General features: G+C 41.2%; 1 long non-coding RNA gene across 25 annotated transcripts in view; it reads left to right on the top strand.

The window, feature by feature from the left end:
• LOC147369973 (uncharacterized) overlaps nt 1–18,696 on the top strand; it is a 155,718-nt gene extending 137,022 nt beyond the window's left edge. For 12 of the 25 annotated variants that reach the window (XR_015168261.1, XR_015168259.1, XR_015168267.1 and 9 more), the window contains 3 exons: nt 17,722–17,872; nt 18,153–18,201; nt 18,369–18,696. This is a non-coding gene — a long non-coding RNA (uncharacterized LOC147369973). The remainder of the gene's footprint in view (nt 1–17,721; nt 17,873–18,152; nt 18,202–18,368) is intronic. The other 13 variants (XR_015168268.1, XR_015168260.1, XR_015168274.1 and 10 more) reach the window with 3 other exon arrangements.
• Nucleotides 18,697–23,388: the final 4,692 nt, after the last annotated feature.

Raw genomic sequence — 23,388 nt, 5'->3', positions numbered from 1 at the left:
GATGAAATAAAATGCAAGGAACTTGTGCTTCTGAGGCCTTTTGTTGGTTGTTGTTTTAGTTGCTAAGTCAAGTCCTACTCTTATCACTACCACATAGACTGTAGCCCACCAAGCTCTGCTGTCCATGGAATTTCCCAGGTAAGAATACTGGAGTGGTTTCCTGTTTCCTTCTCCGGGGGATCTTCCTGATCCTGCATCACCTGTATTGGCAGGCAGATTCTTTACCACTGAGCCACTAGGGAAGCCCTTCTGAGTCCTTACTGACAATCGTGTATCACACCTCCTTTTCTGTACACAACTATAATACAACAGCAGACAAAACAATATATTATGTTGTTTCTATTCATATTATGCTAAGCTGTCCTGCTACATATCTGTAGTAGAATTTGGACCTTGCAAGGAAATGGCTAATATACGTATGGATTTAGGCAATTATCTGCTTCCTTTTTCTAACTCTATAACCGAATATATCCGTAATTAATGTTCTGACATGGTGTTGTGCAGTGGACCAAGAACTGGAGTATCCTAAGGCAGACCAAGCACCAGAGATAACCCGATCTCTCTCTCTCTCTTTCTGTCTCTGCCTCACACACACACCTCACAGGGGAAGGAGTGAGAGAAGAGTTCAGCCTTTGATGAGCTTACCTAAAATTTTGCCAGTAGAAGTTACTTTACTTTGAGCATATATGTTCAAAGCTACATTTCCCTGTCAGCCATAACATTTATTGAGGACAGTCTGGGTGCTGGGAGTGGGGAGAGGTAGATTAGGAGAATCCTGGGGATCGGGAAGTTTACAGTGAAACTGCAGTGAAAGATAGCAGGAGGATGTTGGGGATTCATTTATGGAGCTTAATATCAACAAATGTAGATTGATCTAGTGCATATTTAGTGCCAAAGTGTTTCAGAGCTGCCATTGCATTGTGAGAACAGCCTCAGCAGGGACAGCTGTAGAGACTTCTTACAGGAGACAAGTTCCTATTTGGATTTTGGAAGTTTCAAGATTCTATTAAAATGTATTAAATTTGGCTTTAACTTTGGAACAGGACTTCAGTGTGTCTAAATTCACCTTATATTGATTTCAGTGGTCATATTTTCTTTTGAAGTGATATAGTTTGAAGTTTAGAATTGTATTTAAAATGTGCTTTTTTTTTTTTCCACTTAAGCATTATTTCCTTAAGTGGGCTTCCCTGACAGCTCAGTTGGTGAAGAATCCACGTGCAATGCCGGAGATCCCAGTTCGATTCACGGGTCAGTAAGATCTGTTGGAGAAGGGATAAGGCTGCCCACTCTTAGGCTTCCCTGGTGGCTCAGCTGGTAAAGAATCTGCTTGCAATTCGGGAGACCTGGCCTTGATCTCTGGGTTGGGAAGATCTCCTGGAGAAGGGCTACCCACTCTTATAGAAGGGCTATACGCATGGACTTTGTAGTCCATGGGGTTACAAAGAGTCGGACACAACTGAGGGACTTTCACTTTCCCTTTTTCCTTAAGTAGGCCGGAAAAAAAACCTTGTTTACCACAACCACCCTTTCCCCAACATCCTCCTGCTATCTTTCACCCCAGTTTCACTGTGAACTTCCCAATCCCCAGGATTCTCCTAATCTACCTCTCCCTACTCCCAGCAACCAGAATGTCCTTAATAAATGTAAAAGGAAAAAAGTAAAAGTGAAAGTGGCTCAGTCGTGTCTGACTCTGCGACCCCATGTCCATGGAATTCTCCAGGCCAGAATACTGAAGCGGGTAGCCTTTCTCTTCTCCAGGGGATCTTCCCAACCCAGGGATTGAACCCAGGTCTCCCACATTACAGGCAAATTCTTTACCAGCTGAGCCACAAGAGAAGCCCCAGTGGTTTGTAAATGGGAGCCCTCACAAAGGAAAAAAATGAGGGAATTAAAACTATTAGCACAATATTATTTTAAACAACTCTGTTTCACAACCCAGATAATCACAATGGTGTGATCACTCACCTAGAGCCAGACATCCCGAAATGTGAAGTCAAGTGGGCCTTAGAAAGCATCACTACGAACAAAGCTAGTGGAGGTGATGGAATTCCAGTTGAGCTATTTCAAATCCTGAAAGATGATGCTGTGAAAGTGCTGCACTCAATATGCCAGCAAATTTGGAAAACTCAGCAATGGCCACAGGACTGGAAAAGGTCAGTTTTCATTCCAATCCCAAAGAAAGGCAATGCCAAAGAATACTCAAATTACCGCACAATTGCACTCATCTCACACGCTAGTAAAGTAATGCTCAAAATTCTCCAAGCCAGTCTTCAGCAATACATGAACTGTGAACTTCCAGATGTTCAAGCTGGTTTTAGGAAAGGCAGAGGAATCAGAGATCAAATTGCCAACATCTGTTAGATCATGGAAAAAGCAAGAGAGTTCCAGAAAAACATCTATTTCTGCTTTATTAACTATGCCAAAGCCTTGGACTGTGTGAATCACAATAAACTGTGGAAAATTCTTAAAGAGATGGGAATACCAGACCACCTGACCTGCCTCTTGAAAAACCTGTATGCAGCTCAGGAAGCAACAGTTAGACCTGGACATGGAACAACAGACTGGTTCCAAATAGGAAAAAGCTACGTCAAGGCTGTATATTGTCACCCTGCTTATTTTGCTTATATGCTGAGTACATCTTGAGAAACATTGGGCTGAAAGAAGCACAAGCTGGAATCAAGATTGCCGGGAGAAATATCAATAACCTCAGATATGCAGATGACACCACCCTTATGGCAGAAAGTGAAGAGGAACTAAAAAGCCTCTTGATAAAAGTGAAAGAGGAGAGTGAAAAAATTGGCTTAAAGCTCAACACTCAGAAAACGAAGATCATGGCATCTGGTCCTATCACTTCATGAGAAATAGATGGGGAAACAGTGGAAACTGTGTCAGACTTTATTTTTTGGGGCTCCAAAGTCACTGGAGATGGTGATTGCAGCCATGAAATTAAAAGATGCTTACTCCTTGGAAGGAAAGTTATGACCAACCTAGATAGTATATTAAAAAGCAGAGATATTACTTTGCCAACAAAGGTCCGTCTAATCAAGGCTATGGTTTTTCCAGTGGTCATGTATGGATGTGAGAGTTGGACATCCAAAGAAAGCTGAGCACTTAAGAATTGATGCTTTTGAACTGTGGTGTTGGAGAACACTCTTGAGAGTCCTTGAACTGCAAGGAGATCCAACCAGTCCATACTAAAGGAGATCAGTCCTGGGTGTTCATTGGAAGGACTGATGCTGAGGCTGAAACTCCAATACTTTGGCCACCTGATGCGAAGAGTTGACTCATTGGAAAAGACTCTGATGCTGGGAGGGATTGGAGGCAGGAGGAGAAGGGGACGACAGAGGATGAGATGGCTGGGTGGCATCACTGACTCGATGCACATGAGTTTGAGTGAACTCCAGGAGTTGGTGATGGACAGGGAGGCCTGGCATGATGCGATTCATGGGGTTGCAAAGAGTCGGACATGACTGAGTGACTGAACTGAACTGAACTGAACTGATTCTTCCTTAACTCTCTCCCCAGTCGTCTTGCCTAAGTATATATGTAAATGCTGACTCCATATTGATGCCCAGCAAAATATACAGAGTCCTAAGTCCTATATTACCAGATGTAATGACTATATGTTCTGGGAACTTTTATTCCTTCATGTGGTCCCTAAAAACTGATGTAATTATGTAATTACTAGCCGCAGGCCTGGATTACCCCTTCCTTTATTTCCACACTGTTCTTCTTCTTACCTCTCCCCACCCTCCACTGGCCACTTTTCTCAGATGTTAATTATAAAGGCTTGAGTTTACACCATCCCAGGTCATTTGCTTTCCTAGTAGGAAACTCTGCATTTTGATATGTATTGGGTTATGGTAAGGCAATGGGGCTTCTGTGCTTGGAACCCTGAGACCATATTGTGAATGAGGCCAGTCTATACTGCTGGGAGATAAGTAACTACCTGCAGGAGAGCAGAGGCTCTGGCTAATTGTCAGCTAACCCCTAGACCTGTGAGTGAGAGCATCTTGGATCATCCTAGCTACCAGCTGATCCACCATTGACTATGGACAGAGTCCCATAGTCATAGGGAAATCTGTTGTCATCCTGGACAGGATAACCCAACTGAGTTGCACAGTTAGGAACTAAATAAAGTGTTTAGCCACTAGGTTTGGGGTGTTTTGTTACTAGCTAAGCTAATCCACAAAAGATCTGAGTAAAATGCAGGGAATGTACGAAGAAGAAGTGACTGAAGATGATGTATAACATTTGCAATATCATGGTAAGAAATTCAGACCTATTTTGTAGGACCAGGTTTCCCAAACTTCATTGACTAGTGTACCATTTTTATCTTTTAAAAAATATCTGCATACTCCCTCAGTTAGATTTTTATTTAAATTGTCCAATTTTTATACCAAAAGCTTACTTTAAAAGTAAGCTTAATAATTTCTACTTTTCTAAGCCTATTAAAATATATAAATATAAAAATCTGGTCTAAAAAATCAAATTTTTGGTATCAAAAAATCATCTCATGTATTTTGAGTGCCGCATTCTAGAATTTCCTGCTGTAATCAGTAGGAATCAGGATCACAAGGCAAAGAATCTGGAGTATGGAGAGGCTGCTGGCAAGGAGAAGTGAGGAGGCTACCGTGGTCCAGACGGAATATGGCACATGATTGACAGACTAAGGTGTATTCCTGAGGAAGAAGAGAAAATACCTGGAAACAGATTTGTGGTATGTGGGGTGGGAATGGGGAGTATGAAGTATCCACTGAGTAGATAATAAGAAGGGAAGAAAAGGAAAAAAAAAAAAGGTAATAGATCTGCTGTACTTAATGAGTTTGAATTAATATGTCATTTGAAAACAGAGGCTTACAAATTTTTTTTTGGCACTGCATGGCTTGCAGGATCTTAGTTCCCCAACCAGGGATTGAACCTGGGCCACTACAGTGAAAGTGTTGAGTCCTAGTGACTGAACTGCCAGAGAATTCCCTTAAAATGTTACTTCTGAAATCACCAGCATATAGGTGACAATATCATCAAGAGGAACTGTTTAGTACAGAGATTCTCAGCTTGTTTTTGTTTTTTTCACCCCCGAACTTTTATGGGATATGATTTACTCCCGCTATAAACAGATTCAAATAGGTGATGATTCTCAGATGGGGGTAGAAAGTACTTGTTTCACTTGAAAAATAATGCCCCCATATGATTCTGATACACTGCCCTCTACTCCTTGATTTAGAGTGAGCGATGAGGACAGTGGTGTAGAAGAGGAATCAGTAGAAAGGGGCAGAGCGGCTAAGAAGTCAGCTCCTCTAAGAGGGAGAGAACTTTCACATATGAGAAGGGACCTAAAGACAAAGGGCCATGGTACTGAATTCTGTAGAGAAGTTTAGGAGCATGATTCTTTAAGTAAAACTGGTTTATCATAGTACAGTACTGGGCATAAAATAAGAGCACAGTTAAGTATTTGGGTGAATGACTTATGTAGAACTCTTTTGTGCTTGAAACACTTCACAGGCCTTAAATATCCAAGGCAGACAGGATGTGTAATAATTGTACTGCTTTGGGCTCCAAAATCAATGTGGGGGGTTTAAAATTCTGTTTCTCTGTCCACAATCGGTGACTTAGAAATATGCTCACTGGGGCACCATAGTCCTGATCTCAGCGCAAAGCGATGTTTGAGGCTGTTTGCCAGAACTAGTGTCAGTCGGCACTTGCTATGGCCACCCCACAGCGATGGCGCCCGGGAGTAAATTATTTGTCTTAACGATGATTTGGGTTGATGGAGTGAATAGACTTGCCTGGCAGACCAGGAATGCCATCAGCCTATCTGTATCACAGGTAGGTTTTACATTCATAAGAGCAGTTCCTTTTATCACTGCTGTTGTGCTTTAAAAACAACATACATTTCTACCAGATCAGGACAGCAGAGTTTGCTCAGACCACGGTTTGGTGCCTGCGTGGGATGCTCAGAGCACACTCAGCAGCACACACCGGCTTGACATCTGGCATCCATGCCTCCTGTGAGATTGGCTTCCCTCTGGCTGTGCCCTGAAAGATTCCCCACTGGGCCCCTTCTGTCCCACAGTGTAAACACATCACAGGAAATGAACAAGTACAGATTCAACTTTTCCGGAAGGAACGGAGAACCCTCTCCCAGCTGGAAACCTGCGGTGTTTCAGTGTCCAGGAAGTCTGACCAGCCTTTAGGGAAGAGGCTGTTGTCTGTGGCACCTTAGTCCCTTTCTCCTTCTAAGCTTCCCACATGCTTCCTATAGCCTTGTTCTAAGTCATCCAGCTGAGGAAAATTGCTTCAGGACATTTAAATTGTGAAATAAGGCTTGCTTGTCTTTTACTATAGATTCATTAGTGCCAATGGATTTAGTTATTTACAGTTGTAAATTTGGCAGTTTTTTGTTTTTTTTTTTTTTACTGAGGTAGGGGACTCTCTAAAAGAATTGAAGCAATATAAAGCTAAATTTGTAAATAATTATTCACTTTGACTTGTTTTAATATGAAGATAAAAATATTAAAACGGTTAAAGAAAATAGTTATATAACAAGGAAGTTAAGACCCCAAAGAGGGGTCAAACTTTCCTAGAAGAGGAAAAAAACCTTTCCACATTTCCCTTACCGTCTTCCCAATTCCATTTTTCACTCCAGTCTAATGAATGCATTTTACATAAAATTCTCACACTCCCTTTGCTGTCTTCCTACCACTGCAAATACAGCACAGCCCGTCTTTCAGATCCACTTCAAGAAAAGACAGACTTGAAAGGCTCTCCCCCATGGTTTTGTCTGAAGTGGCTGCCATCCTGCCGCACACACAAGGGATCCAGTTGCTGGGCTGGGGGAATCCCAGAGGCGAGTGGAGGGAGCCAGCTAGACCGACCGACCGATCGCTTAGCCGAGTGAGTCAGGCGGGCCTGTGTGAAAGGATGTAGGTGAGCCAGAAACTAATGGGAAAAATAGGGGGTTGTCGCTCATTTTGATGTGGGGGAAATCTGAAAGGTCCTTCTGCGTGCCAGGGTATTTGAATATTTGGCAAACAGCTGGCTGGGCTCTGGGAGAGGGCCTCTTGATTCGCCTCATCAGATGTTCAAAGATAAAATAAGGCAGCCAGCACGCCGGCACATAGCTCATAGCCTTGCAGTCGGATGTGAATGTAGATTTGAATTGTGATATCAATGTCATGGTGGCACATGCTTTGAGAAAGTACTCACAGAGAATAATTGAAAGATTCAGTGTGAAGCTTCTGAAAGTCGTAATTTAAAGTTCCAGAAGCCTCCATATTACTCTCACCATTAAAATTTAAAATGACAGCGGCCCAATTATGTATGGTTATTTTCTTAAATAAAATCGTATTTCTACTCCGAGTGAAAGATTCATTGCTGCCCACTAATCTCTGTCAGGAGAGCCAATCCCAGTTGCGTCCAGTGTCAGCAGCTAAGATGGCTCGCTTTATCCTGGAGACAATGAAGCAACTGCGGGCAGCAGCGCTGGAAGGCCTATGAAGGAGCCGGACTTGCAGGAGGTTGATTTGCATGATAATCACCATCATGGATCCTCCCTGGTGCCAGCCTCCACACTTAACCAAAGGCCAGTATAACTTTAATAGCAGCCAAGAAGCCCAAGCAAGGGCTGTAGCCCCCACTTTACAAAACCGAACCTGAATGATGTCAAAAACTGCTAGTTAAGAGGTGGCAACTGGTTGTAAAACTAAACCACATTGAGGACTGGAGTCTTGGAACAGAACTTAAAAACCTGATAAAGAATATAGTTTGGGGGACTGTTGAAAGATACGGAGCTTTCTGACTTTTTTTTTAACTCACAGAAAACTGTTTAGCAGAGGAACCCGTTTGCTAGAAGGACTTCTATGGCCATGGAAACCAAGGCATGAACACAGATCAGTGAAAATAACAGAAACTTTTCCAGTGCAGAAACTTTAGTCTCGATCAGTTAAAAATATGGGGCCAGACTTTTAGACTATGAATCTTTCCAGCAGTTTCTTTGGTCTGTTTGATTTTACTTTATACTGCACTGTGGTTTGGGGAATATGGTGTAATAGTAGCCAGAATTGCAATGAAAAACTGCACAGGGCCAGTCAAGCTTAAACCATTGTTATTTATCAAAACCTTTATTCTTTAGTGTTCCCAGGGACAGAGGAGCATGTGAACTACTAATATTATGATGCATGATGTTGAATGATATAGAGTATATATACATCAATAGTAATCTAAGCAATGTCTTATAAATAATAGAGCACATGATTTCTCAAAAGTTTCACAGTGTGATAAAACATTTATAAGTAGGTCTTGGTTCTTCTGAGTTTTGTCATGACTTCAGTACAGCCAGTCCTGTGGCAGTTTGCAAGTTTAATTTTGTTGTCTGGCTTTAGCCCGAGAATCTGTCCACCTTTTTATAAAACTAATCCTGTGATATGAACTCGGTTTTCTTCCTTCTGTTCTGCCTCAGATCACCATGATTTTTACTCTTTCTCCCCTTTTATTTGTGTCTCAGTAAGGGGATTCAATGGACATGGGTTTGGGTGGACTCCGGCAGTTGGTGATGGACAGGGAGGCCTGGCGTGCTATGGTTCATGGGGTTGCAAAGAGTCAGACACGACTGAGCGACTGAACTGAACTGAGGAGGTGTCCACCTTCCCTTGTGTAAATGGTCCCATCACTGTCTGTGCTTAGATTCTTGGTATAAATTATTTTGACTCTTCAACTTTGCACATTTGACATCTTGTTAGCCTCGTCCTTAATAACTCTTAAATTCCCTACTCTGTTTCCTTTCTTTCAATTCTTCCCGACTTGTCTACTTTCTTCCTTCTGTCTTCTCACCATTTACACTTTAACGTCTTGCAAAGTAGATTGAGCCACCCCTGATACTACTCTCTCAGACAAAGATTGTATTCTTTTTTGTCAGACCACTTTTCTCACTCTGCTGTAGAGGAAGAGCAACTTCCCTATTTAGTAAATTTGGAGTAAGTAAGTGGGCCAGCTCAGCTTCCTGCCACCCTCCTTCTAGCTGTAGAAGGGCCTGTCCACTGAGAGCCACATTCTCCCGAACCCCGGCCCAGCACTGGCTTGGCTTGTGGCGATGCCCAAGTTTTGTAGTTTAGACAGCTAGGCTTGGTTTGGCTTTCACCCTAAGCTACTTCCTTCACCCTGGTCTCAATCAGTAATACAGGTTGTATTTTGTACTACTTATAAACTTGTTTGGAATGCAGGAAAGGAAGGGTATCTCAATTTTGGGGAATTGGTTAGAAATCTAAATAAATACAATAATGTGTGCAAGTGAAAAGTTAAAAGTCCTCCTTTCCTGATCTCACTTTCCAGAGGTTTGGTTCTTCTCTCTCTCTTTCTTTCCCCACTCTGTAAGGACACAGCAAAAAAGGTGGCTGTCTATAAGCGAGAAAGCAGTTCCTCACCAAGAATCAGATCTGCTAGTACTTTGATCTTGGACTTCCCAGTGTCCAGAACTATGAGAAATAAATGTTGTTTCTGTCACCCAGGTCATGGTATTTTGTTACAGCAGCCTGGGCTGACTTATTCTTCCTGATGTTTCTATGCATGTACAAATGTGTGTATATGTATGTAAAATAAATGTTTTTACTTAAATATCACATAACAAATATATATATATAGGTATATATTTACATTTCTCTAAAACAGATCTTTTTGTTTCATATATGTCCATATTCTCCATATATATTTATTTATTTATATACATACATAGTATTTTCCCATCATATTTATATACATACATTGTATATTCAAGGTATGTATACATACATTGTATATATTGTATGTATATTTATATACATACAATATATATTCCCCCCAGGATTTATATACATACATTGTATTTTCCCGTCGTACCACACTATATGTTTTGTTCTGCACCTTCCTCTTTTCCCTGAACACCCTTTCATGTCAGTAGAGACCTATGTTATTATTTTTAATGGTTGAATAGCGGTCTGTGGCTTGAAAGGTCCTTAAGAAATCATTCTTCAACTGCTGGCCATTTAGCTCATTTCACATTTTTGCAATTACAAGCAGTGCTATAGTGAAAATGGTAGGGTTTTAAATTTGTATAAACGTGTTAGTATTTTTGTAGGAAAGATTGCTGGAAGTGGACTTGCTATGTATCTCATAACATTTAGTTGATTGATAACAATCAGAGACTCATAGGGCTTCCCTGGTGGCTCAGACAGTAAAGAATCTGCCTGCACTGTGGGAGACCCAGGTTCAATCCCTGAGTAGGGCAGATCCCCTGGAGAAGGGACTGGCAACCCATTCCGGTATTCTTGCCTGGAGAATTCCATGGACAGAGGAGCCTTGCAGGCTACAGTCTGTGGGGTTGTAAAGAGTCAGATACGACTGAGCGATTACCACTAAAGAGACTCATAGGTTGGGAAGAATTCTGAGAACTCAGAGTTCATCACACGCTGCCAGGAAGGATGTTTTGTTTTCACTCTGACTTTGAAAAGTTCAGAGAATGAGAAACAATGCTCTTTATCATGAATGCCTTATAATCACTTGAAATTGACTGTGAAAGAAAAAGTAATAGTTATGATGCTCTGGCTGAGTGAGTTAGAAGTGAAAGACTGACTCCTCAGGTTAAATACTTTGGTGAGCCTATCAAGCATCGCAAGATACAGGATTATCAGAGTTACGTCAGTTGCAGATAGTTGGATCAATTAACATTCATATAGTAGTGTAGTTAGTATCTTGCAACAGGAAGTTACTTCACTCAGTTTCTGAGACTGCTGGGCTATCCCTTAAGATGGCTCTCAGCTGACCCACTGTCTCTAAGCCTTGCCTCTATCCCTAGGAAGCAGGTGACCTATTGAGAGTCTAGCCAGACTACAACGTGAACTTAAATCTGGTTCAACAGTGCATCATGCCTGAATGAATAGTTGGGCTGCCCTTCATTTTTATCTCAAGACTGTTTCCCTTGCAGAGAGGGACATGGCAGCTTCTTTACAAGCTGATTTAAAGAAAAGAAAAAAAACATGATGTAATATGACAGAGTTTTGGGATCCTGGTCATTTCAGGTGGCCCCCTCTGATGCAAGTAGGACTTGTTTAAAATCTTTACAACACTGTGATGACTTCTATGACAAAACTGTATATGACGAACTCGGCTCCCAGAGTGGACATGTGCTTGACTGTCACAGCTTGTACATTTTTCCCACTCAGGGTGCACATGGAAGCATGTCTTCATTAGAAACAAGTGCAGCATGAGAGGTAAAGACGACCATGTTAAACAGCCAGGAATTTTCACCTAATTGCACATTTGTACAACACTGCAAAAAGGATCAGGCAGCCTGGCTATGTTAGACATTTCACTGCTCACCAAAGAGATTTGAAATGGACTTTTAATTATTATTGCCGATTTGCTATGGTTATATTCCTTAATATGGACATCTGATTAGGATTAATTTTCTTTAATTGATGGATAGAGCGCTTACACTTGTAAGGTTGCATTTGTTGATACATATTGGCATATGTACTGTATTGTGGTATTGGCATATGGCATATTGCGACTTTTTGCTGGACTGCAAATAATAGGCACTTCTTATCTGTTTTAGTTTTGAGGTCATTTCTCCTTCCTTCACCTTTGTATGGTTTTTCAGATTTGTTCATGGAGATAGAGCAGGGCTAAGTGACTATTAAACTCTTTCCTATATGCAGTAAAACTCATTAACATGGACCTCACTAAATTTGGAATTTATGATAATAAGGGCTTGAGTTAAAGTTTACTTTTGGATTGTCTCTGAACTAAAGCTTTGCTGAGCTAATAAATAGTGTACATATAATCACAGGGGGATGGCACTCTTACTTTCAAAAGCAGCCTTTCCTAGCACACTAGAGAAAAGGCTTTGCAGAAGAGGCAATAAGGTAGTGTGGAGATGGCCTAGTACAAAGATTGTGCCACATACTAGCTGTGTGACCTTGAACTTACTTAGCTTCTCTGAGTATCTTTTCCCTCATCTATAAAATGGAGACAGTTATCTAATTTGTGGGGTTGCTGTGAAGGTTAGATTTAATGTAAAGTGCCTGGTGTCCGGTATGTGCTTCGTAAGTGGCAGATAATTATTACCAATCTAAAATAATTAGTGAGCTAATTTCACATACTTCTCATTTTTTTAAGTAATGCAGGGTTCCTTGGCACTAAGGCAGAGTTTTGTTAACCTAATCTGAGATATTGCTTTATTATTCTAATTGATTAAAGGAAAACCCCAGCAGATTGGTGTGGTGGTAAAGAACATGAGCTTTGGAGCCAGGCAAACTGAGGTGTGAAAGTAATTCTATCACTCATTAGCTATGTGGCCTTAGGCAAGTTACTTAATATCTCTCAGGTTTTGTTTTCTAATTTGTAAAAATGGGATGGTAATGCCTGCTCCAGGACTTTCGTAAGGACTTGGTGAGATAATGCTTATAAAGTGTTCAGCCAGTGATTTTCATGTAGTAAACTCTCAAATATCAGCTGATATTGCTATTATCAGCTAATATTGCTATTATCATGATTTTTTGGACAGTAGTCCTTATGTAGACTTTTCATTAATTCAGACTTATCTTTTCAGTTCACTTAATTAATGAACTTCATTCGAGACAATCTCCATTCTAGATGAAAATTTCAAGTATGTAAGTAAAAAAAAAGTTATGGAGAAGGAAAATGGCTAAATATGTGGGGTGAAAGCAAACAATAATATTTTAAAAGTGGGGGCATAAGGTCCCAAGTTAGATTAAATTATGTCATAATCACTTTTGTGCATAATCTTTGCATCCTTCGTGAAAGGTGCTTTATATTAGAACCAGAGCTTTACGTAGACGTAGTAGAAAGTGTGGACTGGCGGTCAGCTATCGTTCATCGGTGAGAGAAGCAGTGTGTCCTTTTCAACTTTATTTCCATCTTCTTTCTTTTCCCTTATGTTTCATGGGCTATGTGGATGAGAAATGTAAGCAGTATAATGTCCTGCAAGGAGACTGTGATCTATCCTCCCCTTAATGACAGGCTTACACAGTTTGTCAGAATCCATCATCTCAACAGATCAGACTGAATTACTTCAGTGACTGGCGAACAGTACCACTTGTGGCGAAATGCAAGCAGCTAAGGGTGTGTGTGTGTGTGTGTGTGTGTGTGTGTGTATTAAGTGCTCTTCAATAGGAGAAATGTATTTTACTGAAAACTCTATCCATGCTATTTTTGTAGAGGCAAGCAGTGTTCATCTTCCTTGGGGAAAATAAAAGGATTATTTTTTTGGAGATTCTGAATGATTACAATACAAATTCACAACCTTGAATGAGTTTTAAAAATCAGGTATTTTTGTGCATCATATGCATGTACAATGGAACCTTGTAATAAAAGCTAGAGGAGATAGAACCAATAATACTCTTGGGGCTACATGCCTTTCACTTTCCAGGGCTGCTCAGTTTAAGCAGATACTTTTAGAAAAGGAAAGTCAGTTCATTAAATTGACAACCAATGGTTTAATATATATGGTTTAACATATAAAAATTTTCACAATAATAAGTTCACAAGTCAGAAAGAAAACCTTTCTTTCTGACTTTTGTCAGACCACGTTTTCTAAGTTTGGGCCAGAAAATGTGATTGCTATAATGTACTCCCTGTTGATTAATTGTGTTATTTCAGATATTCACTGGAAGTACCTAATGGTTGGTTGTTAAGGTATGGCATTATTTGTCTAGATAGCAAAAGGAACAGCAGTAATAACTAATTTATTGAATGATTGCTGTATACAGACACTGCTAGAAGCTGGGGATATAGCAGGAAGCAAAAAAAAAAAAAAAAAAGACAGCCTTATGTTGTTAACGGCAACCTATGAAGTATGTATAGATAAATAAACAAGTCCATGCCATGTTGTGCTTAGTCATGTCCTGACTCTTTGCGACCCCATGCACTGTAGCCCACCAGGCTCCTCTGTCCATGGGGATTCTCCAGGCAAGAATACTGGAGTGGGTTGCCATGGCGTCCTCCGGGGGATCTTCCCAAACCAGGGATCCAACCAGGGTCTCCTGCATTGCAGGTGGATTCTTTACCAGCTGAGCTACCAGGGAAGCTCAAACAAGTTAACAGAGTTTATATAATTTGTCCAAAGGTGGATAGCTAGTAAGTGGCAGAGCTCGAACTACAGTGCTGTCTTTGTTGCAGCGGTCTAACCTGTGCTCCACTATGCAGTGACTTAAACAAGCTAGAAGGAGCTCCTTGACACAGTAGGGGAGCCATTTCAGCCATATCAGCTGTGGACTGCTTATGCATAGGCTGTTGAATAAGGCAGAAGTAAACTTCTCTCTTACTATTACACTATCCCTCGGCGTGAGCCTCATTCATGTGTCTGAAGATTTTTATAAGCATTTGCTTTAAAGGCATTCCTTAGATGTTGCACCCCTAACTTCTACTCACATCCTACTGGCCATACCTAACTGCCAAGAAGGTTTGAAAATATAATCTTTATGGTCACGTACATCTCAAAATTCAGAGGTTCTATTAATAAAGGGAAAAAGGGGAGAATGGATATAACAGGACAAATTGATAGTCTCTGTATCATACGATAATTGAGAGCATTGTTTCAGACTTGGACAAGTGACCAATGATCTCATGACTTTGCATCCATTTTCCATTTCTTTCCAAGTAGTATATCAAGGTTGTATGTGTGTGTGTGTGTGTGTGTGTATATATACATATATGTATATGTATATATGTATATAGTGTGTATGATATATTTAAATGTTCAAAATACATGAGATATCATGAATATGATTCTACAGTGGGACTTAGTCATCAACTGTAAGTATTAATTACAAAATTTCACAATAGAACAAGGCCACTTGCTTTAATTTTTGGCAGAAAGCCTTGCAAAACCCTCAGAATTTGTCTTGCTTGCATTCTTACTCTCACAATGATCCCACATGCCGAGATCTATGTTGTAAGAGGTGTATTTGTAGAGAAATGGCTTTATAAAAATAAAATTACCTTAAGCTTTTGAGTGAGGAAGGTATCATACATAAATCATAAACAACTCTGACCTAGAACTTCAAGGTTTCCTAAAATTCCTGGTCTCTTCTGATAAAGTTTAGATATTTACTATAGAAAAATCAATTAATGAATATTTATTCAGTGTATACTGTGTTTAGCAGTTATGTGAGATGGACCCACAGACTTTTATCTGGGTATCTCCTGGGGCTACAGGTAGTGGAGGAGATAACAATAGGTTAGACCTTCAGCACATACACAGATCTTCTTATTTGTTACCTGGGTGCTGCCCTACCACCTGCCGTCACCTCTCTCCCAAAACTAATGCAGTTTCTGATGTGCTCAGCTATCCATGTGGAGCTGCCTAGAAATATTGTGTCATGCACACAGACAGTCCTCATTGGTCCCTTTCTCCTGGGTCCAGCTCTTTAGATCCTGTTTCACTAGTGGCTAGATGAGGCAGAAGGAAAAAAAGAAAGGGAAAGTTTAAGTTAGAGCTGGTCTGATTATTCTGGCCTAGGTATTATCTAGGTGGGTGGAGGTGGTAGTTGGGGAGCATGTCTGAAGTGACCTGTTTTGTCTTACCCGCCACATGGAAGTAGAGAGAAGCAGTCCAGAGTGAGAATCCTAGAAGGTAATTGCAAAGAAACCACAGAAGCCTGCAGGTTAGAACTTTGTGTTCTTCTCAATATAGCAAAAGCTCCACCCCCTTTTAAGTTTAGTTGAACCCAGTAACTTGAGTCACTTTGTCTCTTTCCCTCCTTGGCTGTGGGGCTGGGAAGTGAACTAGGGGTAAAGGAGATGGAACTAGAGCTTTGCTCTCCTGTTAGAAGGTCAACATCAAGTACTTTGGAGGCTCCATCACAACTCTTAAGACATGGCCTTTATCCCAGTTCTCAAAGACTAACAGCCTGGGAAGCTAGTGTATATGAAACAGGTAGTGAAAACCAAGCATTTAAATTGTGTGATATTGATCATTCCAGAGGAATCCAGATAAGGGATAAGTCAATGTGGATTTGTTTCTTGGAGAAGGCTTCTTAGATCATGTCACTAGTGAGAGGATGAAAGGAGCTAATTAGGAAGGAAGAAAAGAAGGGGTGAACAAAGACTCAAAATGAGCTTAGAGGTCAGTAGACTTGTATGTCTGAAGCACAGACCTCATGGTGGAGACTAGGAAATGAAGTGAAATAGGAAAGTGGAATACTTCAAAAATCAGGCAGGAGTAATCACGTAAGGTTTTTTTTTCCCCCTTTCTTTTTTAAAACTGTCGACCTCATTTTTAATGGTATGAAGTAAGGATAAATTGGTAAGTGATGAATGAATGAATATTGTAAAGACATTTTAGTGTTAGAATTTGTCTAGGATAGGAAAAGGGGGTTCCTATGCAGGACCTCAGTAACACAGGTTGCCAGGAAGCAGGAGGAAGTGAAGATGAGGTGTGTGAGGGTCTGTGAGCCTGGCTTCACTAGGGTTAGCTAGCAGATCAGTCCTCAGAGACCAGGAGGATGTCTTGGGATGGTTTCAGGGAAGATGCTGGATATGAGGAAAGCCAATTCAGCAGGAGATTTGGGCAACTAGAGGGTAGATAGCAGGTGAGATAACAGAGTCAGGAAAGGTGGTATCATGGCAGTGGGCAGTCTATTCACAGCTGAATCCCGGCCAGCAACTGGAGTCCTGCAGTAGAATCTGGGGAAAGTTGTATCAGGGTCTTCATCAAGTAGATTTTGGGTTCTGGGAAAGACACAAAGCCATGTTGGAAATGGGAAAGCTAGTGCAGAAACAGCTTGGAAGATTGGACCAGCGTGTCTGGGCTTGGTAGGGAGACCACAGGAAATATTATGATGAAGCAGTTTAGCGTGAACTCAGTGCAATTTAGCGCATTTGTGGCCACGGAGGACTGAGTTGCTTCTCTTTTGCCTACCTATTGATGGACTGAAGGTCATAGCTATGCTAAACCTCTTTTTTTTTAAACTTTTATTTTGTATTAGGGTATAGCTGATTAACAATGTTGGAAGAGTTTCAGGCGAACACCGAAGGGACTCAGCCATGCATATACGTGTATCCATTCTCCTCCAAACTCCCCTCCCATCCAGGCTGCCACATGACATTGAGCAGTGTTCCCTGTGCTGTAAAGTAGGTCTTTATTGGTCACCCATTTCAAATATTATGCTAAACCTCTTAGGTGGAGATTTCAGGGCCCTAACTCAGGGATCTTGGGATGAATGGCTGAAGAGGAGGCCCGGTGGAAGCAGCATGACTTAGAAGGAGTTGAGACGTCAGCAGAGGAGACAGAGGCACAGCCAGGAGCCTGTCATAGTCCAGGCAGAGGAGAATAGGCCTATCAAAGCAGGGGAATTTTAGTAGCAATTCAGAAGAAAAGGGGTCTGCAAAAGACATTTCAGATTAAGAAGTAACAGGCTTCAGTGACAAGGTTGATGTAACAGAGAAGGAAGGACCTGAAATGACTCGGTGGGTTTTAAATGCTCATGTAATATGACATTTTTGTGCATGAGCTGAAGTGTGTTTTAAACACATGTGCAATTACTTTTGGCCAATTTTTAGAAACTCAAATAAATAAATTAGTTAACAAATTGAGTGTGTTAAGGCTAAGCTTACTTGCGTGTTGATCGGCTTTCTATCCCACTGCAGTGGGACATCTCAGAGTGACAGTCACACTTGAGCACGTAAATGAGTAAACATTTCCTGCAAAGATGTCTTCCTTTTCAGGTGTAAGATTGTGTTGCTCATATACACGTGCATGGATGTGACTGAAAAGCCCAAGGCGGGACCTACCTGCATCTCCCCAGGCTGTTCTCACGGGGCCTCTGCCGTAGAGCCGATCCTTGAGGTGTGCGTGCGTCCTGCTTCTACGCACCTGGTTAGTTCAGAGCTTTGCTGAAGAAAGTGTCTTCCTGCCTGCCCACACTACTTCACAATGGGCTTCTCTTCGTATAACTGTTGTGTCCCAGCCAGACACTTTGGTGCTTCTCGTGGGACACAGGTGGGAACGCACTGTTCATGGAGGGGTAGGGCTCTGAACCTCAGGAGAGGTTTTATTGCCATTTATCAAGGCAAAGAAAAAAACCCAGAATCTTTACCTGGGTAGGGAACCTTTGTTTTCAAAATGCACAAATTTGTGGTATTTCTGATTTTATTAGGCTTGGATCTGCACCTGGGGTGGCATGGATTTCAAAGTCATTATTTAAGGTAAGGAAATAAAACTTTAAACAACATTATCCTGAGAGATCCTGGCTGTGTTTTTGAAACGTTGAGCTAAATGATTTTAGCAATCAGCAAAAGACCAACCATTGTGCTTCTGAAAAGTCGTTCTTTGAAAGGCTTAGATTAATAATTTGTTTGCATTTTGTTCTCAGGTGTACTGTCTGTAGGGTGGAGGTGGACCAAAGACCTGCTTCACTGGATACCGGCTTCAAATCACCTTTCATATTTTCTTGTTGGGAAGACAACTGTTGGAGAGTCGTCTTGTTATCATCAGCAAAAAATGGAAACAGATCAAGACATTAAAAATGCCACCGTGGCCAGCAGTTAATGATGCCCGAGTAATGCAAGCTTTGGCAAAGGAATTTTTCAAGACGTGTGCTTCACCAGCCAGGAATCAGGAAAGGCTGAACTATCCTTTTTGTCTCAGCTGTTTCTTAAATCAATGCAACCCCTCCAAATTAAAGTGAATTGAAACAGTCATTGCCTTTTCAACTTAACTGAGTGCTTACTATGTGTGAATCACTGTGCAGAATAGGGAGGGAAAATGAGGGAGGCAAATAAGATGTGGTCCCGACCTTGAATGTATTTACAATTAGTTTCAAGAGACAGTTTTTTTTTGGGGGGGAGGGTTTCTGCTTCTAAGTGTGTCCCTAAAATAGGAAACAGTACTGGAGTGGGTAGCCTTTCCCTTCTCCAGGGGATCTTCCCAACCCAGGAATCAAACCCAGGTCTCCCACATTGCAGGCGGATTCTTTACCAGCTGAGCCACAAGGAAGCCCTAAATTTCTTTAATACAAAACAAAACTCTTAATGTGGGTAACTCAGGGCATCTTAATTCCATTTTTTTGGTCTTCTGATAGTTCCCAATTTATTGATTTAATATACATTCAGTAGGCTTTAGAAGTATTAATACATTATAGTTGGAGTAAATTTGAATAAATCCCTTCCCCCTCCTTAGGTGTAGACTGTATATTGGAGAAATATATTGTGTTCATACATTTCTTGGGGAGCTGGGAGGTGAATTATACCTGTTGTCTCTATAGGCCTCTGCCTTCCATGCCCTCGGGGCCTGCCATTCTGAGTGAGTTATTAGCATAGAGAAGGGAAAGGTTTGGCTCAAACTTGTGGGTGCTGCTCATGGACCCAAGAAAGGGCAAGGAATGTGCAAAACAGACCCAAGCAAAGGCTCTGTATAACAATTTGGCCATTTCAGTATTCATTGCATTGTTGTCTGTATTCCATGAGTTGGATGACTATATAATTTTTCCAAAAAGTTATTTCTGATCTGGGAATAAGTCATGATTTTTCCAGTGTTAAGATGCTAATATGACTGTAGACACAAACAGTGTCTGTGACACACTTTAGTATGTATGAGCCAACAATAGACATGTCTTTGTCTTGAGTAATGTCCACATCTGAATTGAAAATGTGCCAGCTTTTTTTTCTTTAGCATCATCAACAGACTTCTTAATTAAGCTGCCAATACGTGCCATCAATAGCATTGTGTGCTGTGTGTCAAATGAATTGTGTAAGTGCTGTTTCTCTCATTTAATAAACAATGTTGCTCCCTATAAAATGGATTTAAAGTGTTCTTTTAATGGAGCATTCTCTCAGTCCCTAAAAAATTTGATGAGAATTCTCAAATCATTCTTTTTTATTTAATTTCTAGAAACTTTGATTTGGCTCCTGAGTAAGGAATAAACCTAATCTGACCAATGACTTTAATTATATGATTCATCCTTAATACAACGTATTGTCACACCCCTAAACTCCTGGTGGTGATACTGGATATTTGATGTGTCACTTTCAGTTTGTGTAAACTAACTTCCAGGAAGTCTGAGTTGTGAACTTGTATGGTACAAGACTGTAAATGTTTATTTACTGTTCTGAGAGATCTAGAGGGACCACCTGTGTATTCCTTGTGCCTAGGACAGAGCCTGGTACATAGATACATGTTCAGCGAATATATGGTGATCAAGGCATATAAAGTAGCTTTTCTTCACCTATGACTTGTAAAGCTCTGTAAAGGACAGAGGGGTCTTGCTAACAGAGTATGCACCTCTGTTGGTTTGGAGTTTACAGTCAGTGTACTTAGAATGAGTCCAAATCAGCTGGATTTGATTTATTGTCTGGTCCGCTGGTCTCTTAACTGGTGTCTAGGGTTCACCAGTCCAGCCCTGTCATTGGTACCAACCTCCTCTCTGCGTCCCCTGACCCTTGCCCCACTCTGCACTGGGGGCGTTGGGGGGTGGGCAGGGCTGTTCTGCTTCTCCTCCTCTGGCTTGTCCACAGGGGAAGAGCAATCACTCTATTCACTGGGTCCTCATGGTGTGCCAGGGGCTGAGCTCGGTGCTTTCACGTGTCCTCTTACTTAATTATCTCATTTAAACCACACAACGACCACTTGAAGTGGACATGATCCATTTCAGAGACATCTATCTTAAGTCATGGGATCTAAATCCAGATCTCTTAGATTCCAGAGCCTGAACTATTAACCCCTACCCTCTGCTGCATGCCACGGCAAACTCCCACTGCCTGGGCGTGGGGGAGGCACTTCAAATCTGGTTATAGTCCTAGATTCATTGCATTTAGTATTCCTCAACAGCAAACTGTCTAACATAAAACCCAGCGAATCACAGTTGTTTGGAGAATGGGGGAGGGCAGAGCAACTGGCAGAAAGCAAAGTTGGAAACAAACCAATTTGAGTCAAACCTTTAGCCTTTACCTCATAATCCTTTTTCCTTGGTAAACTTTCTTTTCTTTTTTTTTTTTTAACATAGCCTGACACCATGTGATAAATCAAAGCCTGACTTAATTGACCCAGAATTGATCCCCATATGTCTTTTGGGGGAGCATGTTTTAAGTCTGGTTGTTGATGCTGAGAAATAATTGCCACCCTAGAAAGGTAATTACATATGCCATTGTTTATACACATAATAGGCTCTGAATGCACGTTCTGCGCAGAGGGGAAGAGAACCCTGCTTGCACATTAGGGGTGTGTGCTCTGTATTGTGTCAGAATGCCACAAATAGCATTTGAACTGCTGCCGATTACTGTTGATTTCCCTGATGTGTGTGTGTGTGTGTGTGAGAGAGAAGGCGGGGGGTGGGGGGGGGACGGCGGTGTGGGGGGTGGAGTGGGGAGAGGGAGAGTTCAGGAGTGAGGAAGGGGACTGTTGGTGGAAGGCTGTTGGTTGAGCTGAAATGGCAGTGATTTGCTTTTCCTTAATTTTTTACTTAACCACAACCTCTTCTGGATCTGATTCATTTACCTTGGTCTGCTTAAAAGGACTTTTCTTCCTGCTTGGCATATGCTTATTAATGAGTTCTCATATTTCTTTTCATCAAGGGCTGTTTACTTTGTGGAAATACAAAGTGAGAGTCTTTCCCCACAACATCCTTCTAAATGCCCTGGTTTTGACCACCGCTTTAAGTACACCAAGCGGTCAGCTAAAAAAGTAGCCAGTGCCTTTCCTCTCACTGTGCTTTCTGGTAAAACATAAATGGGACTTAAACCACAAATGACCAATTAAAGCACTTCATGCCTTTCCCTTTAGCCATGAGACAGTAGTTATCCGAAGTAAATACAACAAACAGGCTATTTTGTGGTATCTAAGCCTAGGAGCATATATATATATATATATATATATTTTTTTTTTTTTTTTTAAATCAAAGCCTGAAAAAGCGAAATGTCATGCCTTTTTGTAGTGCTGCACAATGAAAGAAATACATATGTATTCCAATATGGACCTGGGCATTATTTGAAGCTGAAGCAATTCATCCTGGGCCATTCTCTGCCAGAGTGTCCAGCAAATTGCATGACCTGCTTGTTAGGGCTTGACAACGGTGTTTGTGCCTCACAAAGGCCTCCGCAGCACTGGGCAGCAGTGGAATGTCAGGATGAGCACACTTCACACGCAGATGTGGAACCATAATAGCCCGTGAGGAGATGCATGTGGCGGGGAGCGTAGGGTGGGGGCCGGTTGTGGAGGGGTGTGCGGTGTGAGTATGTGGGTGGGGAGCTGGGGGAGGGGGAGGCCAACAGTTAGCAGTAGGGACGTGGCCCCACTGACCACATTTAATCAGCCCTCTGTAAACAATCCAACGTTTTCATTGTTCTCTAAAAACTAATAAAGAGAAACAAGCACTTCTCATTCATCTTGAAGTAATTTTCTGTCAGGTTGGAGCCCCTTGTGGCCTCCAGCTTGGGCAGTGCTAGCTGTGTGATACAACAACTATTGCAATTTATTTTACAAACTCTGGTCATTCACATGTCAGTTAGCGTTCACCAAGCCGGCATCTGAAATTGTGCAGTTAACGAGTTTTACAACATTTCTATCAAGAGAAACTGTTTAGCATAACTGACTCTTAAGGAGTTATTATACCTCTAAAAATCCATTTTAAGGGGCATTATTTAAATAAAATAGAAAAACGGTTCACTGCCTTTTAAAGGGGCTACAAAAAAAGTCCATCAGCTCCAGTGCAGTAATCCTCAGCTTAAAGCACTCTTGAGAGCACTTCTGGGAATTGTCAGCATAATGAAATGTTTTGTGAAATGTCCAGATAGATTCCTCTACTCAACAATTTTACGGCACCATATTTATTTTCCTTCCAGTTTTTAAAGAAGTAAATTACTTTTTGAGAGGATGACTCTATGTTGTATAGATTAACTAAGCACATTATTACCCAGGTTGTAGCAAAAGAGATGGTTCCGTTTGCAGTGTCATCTGTATGCATCTTCAGACAGGGGCAAAGAAAGAGAAAAGCGGCTTTTCCCCCCTTAGTGCTTTTAGCTCCAATAGAGCTAATAGAGTTTTGCATTTTCCCCATGCCACATTTTTTTCAAACTTTTAAACAACTTTGGTATGCGGTAGCATCTGTAATTGCATTCTTTAGACTTTTCTTATCCTAAATAAATGCAGGAAACCCATACCCATGGACACTGGCATGTGTATAATGATACATATCATTTGAATTTGGCCCACTTTAATAGGAGATGCTTGAACATTTTGCTTAAAGGATACAGTCCTCACATTCACTGAGATGGTCGATGACCCCAAACCAATTAATAGCTAGAGTCCATAATGGAGCACTACATGGCTTAGCAGCAAGTTCATTTAGTGTATTATATTACCTACTGGGAGTAGGAGCCACCACTTGTAATGTCAACGGC

This window comes from Bos grunniens, chromosome 7 (genome assembly GCF_055505025.1).
Source record: "Bos grunniens cultivar Pamir isolate PY7600 chromosome 7, Bosgru_T2T1.0, whole genome shotgun sequence".
Lineage (NCBI taxonomy): Eukaryota > Metazoa > Chordata > Mammalia > Artiodactyla > Bovidae > Bos > Bos grunniens.
Note: the sequence above shows the minus strand (reverse complement) of the source record. Positions and strands in the feature narration are given on the sequence as shown.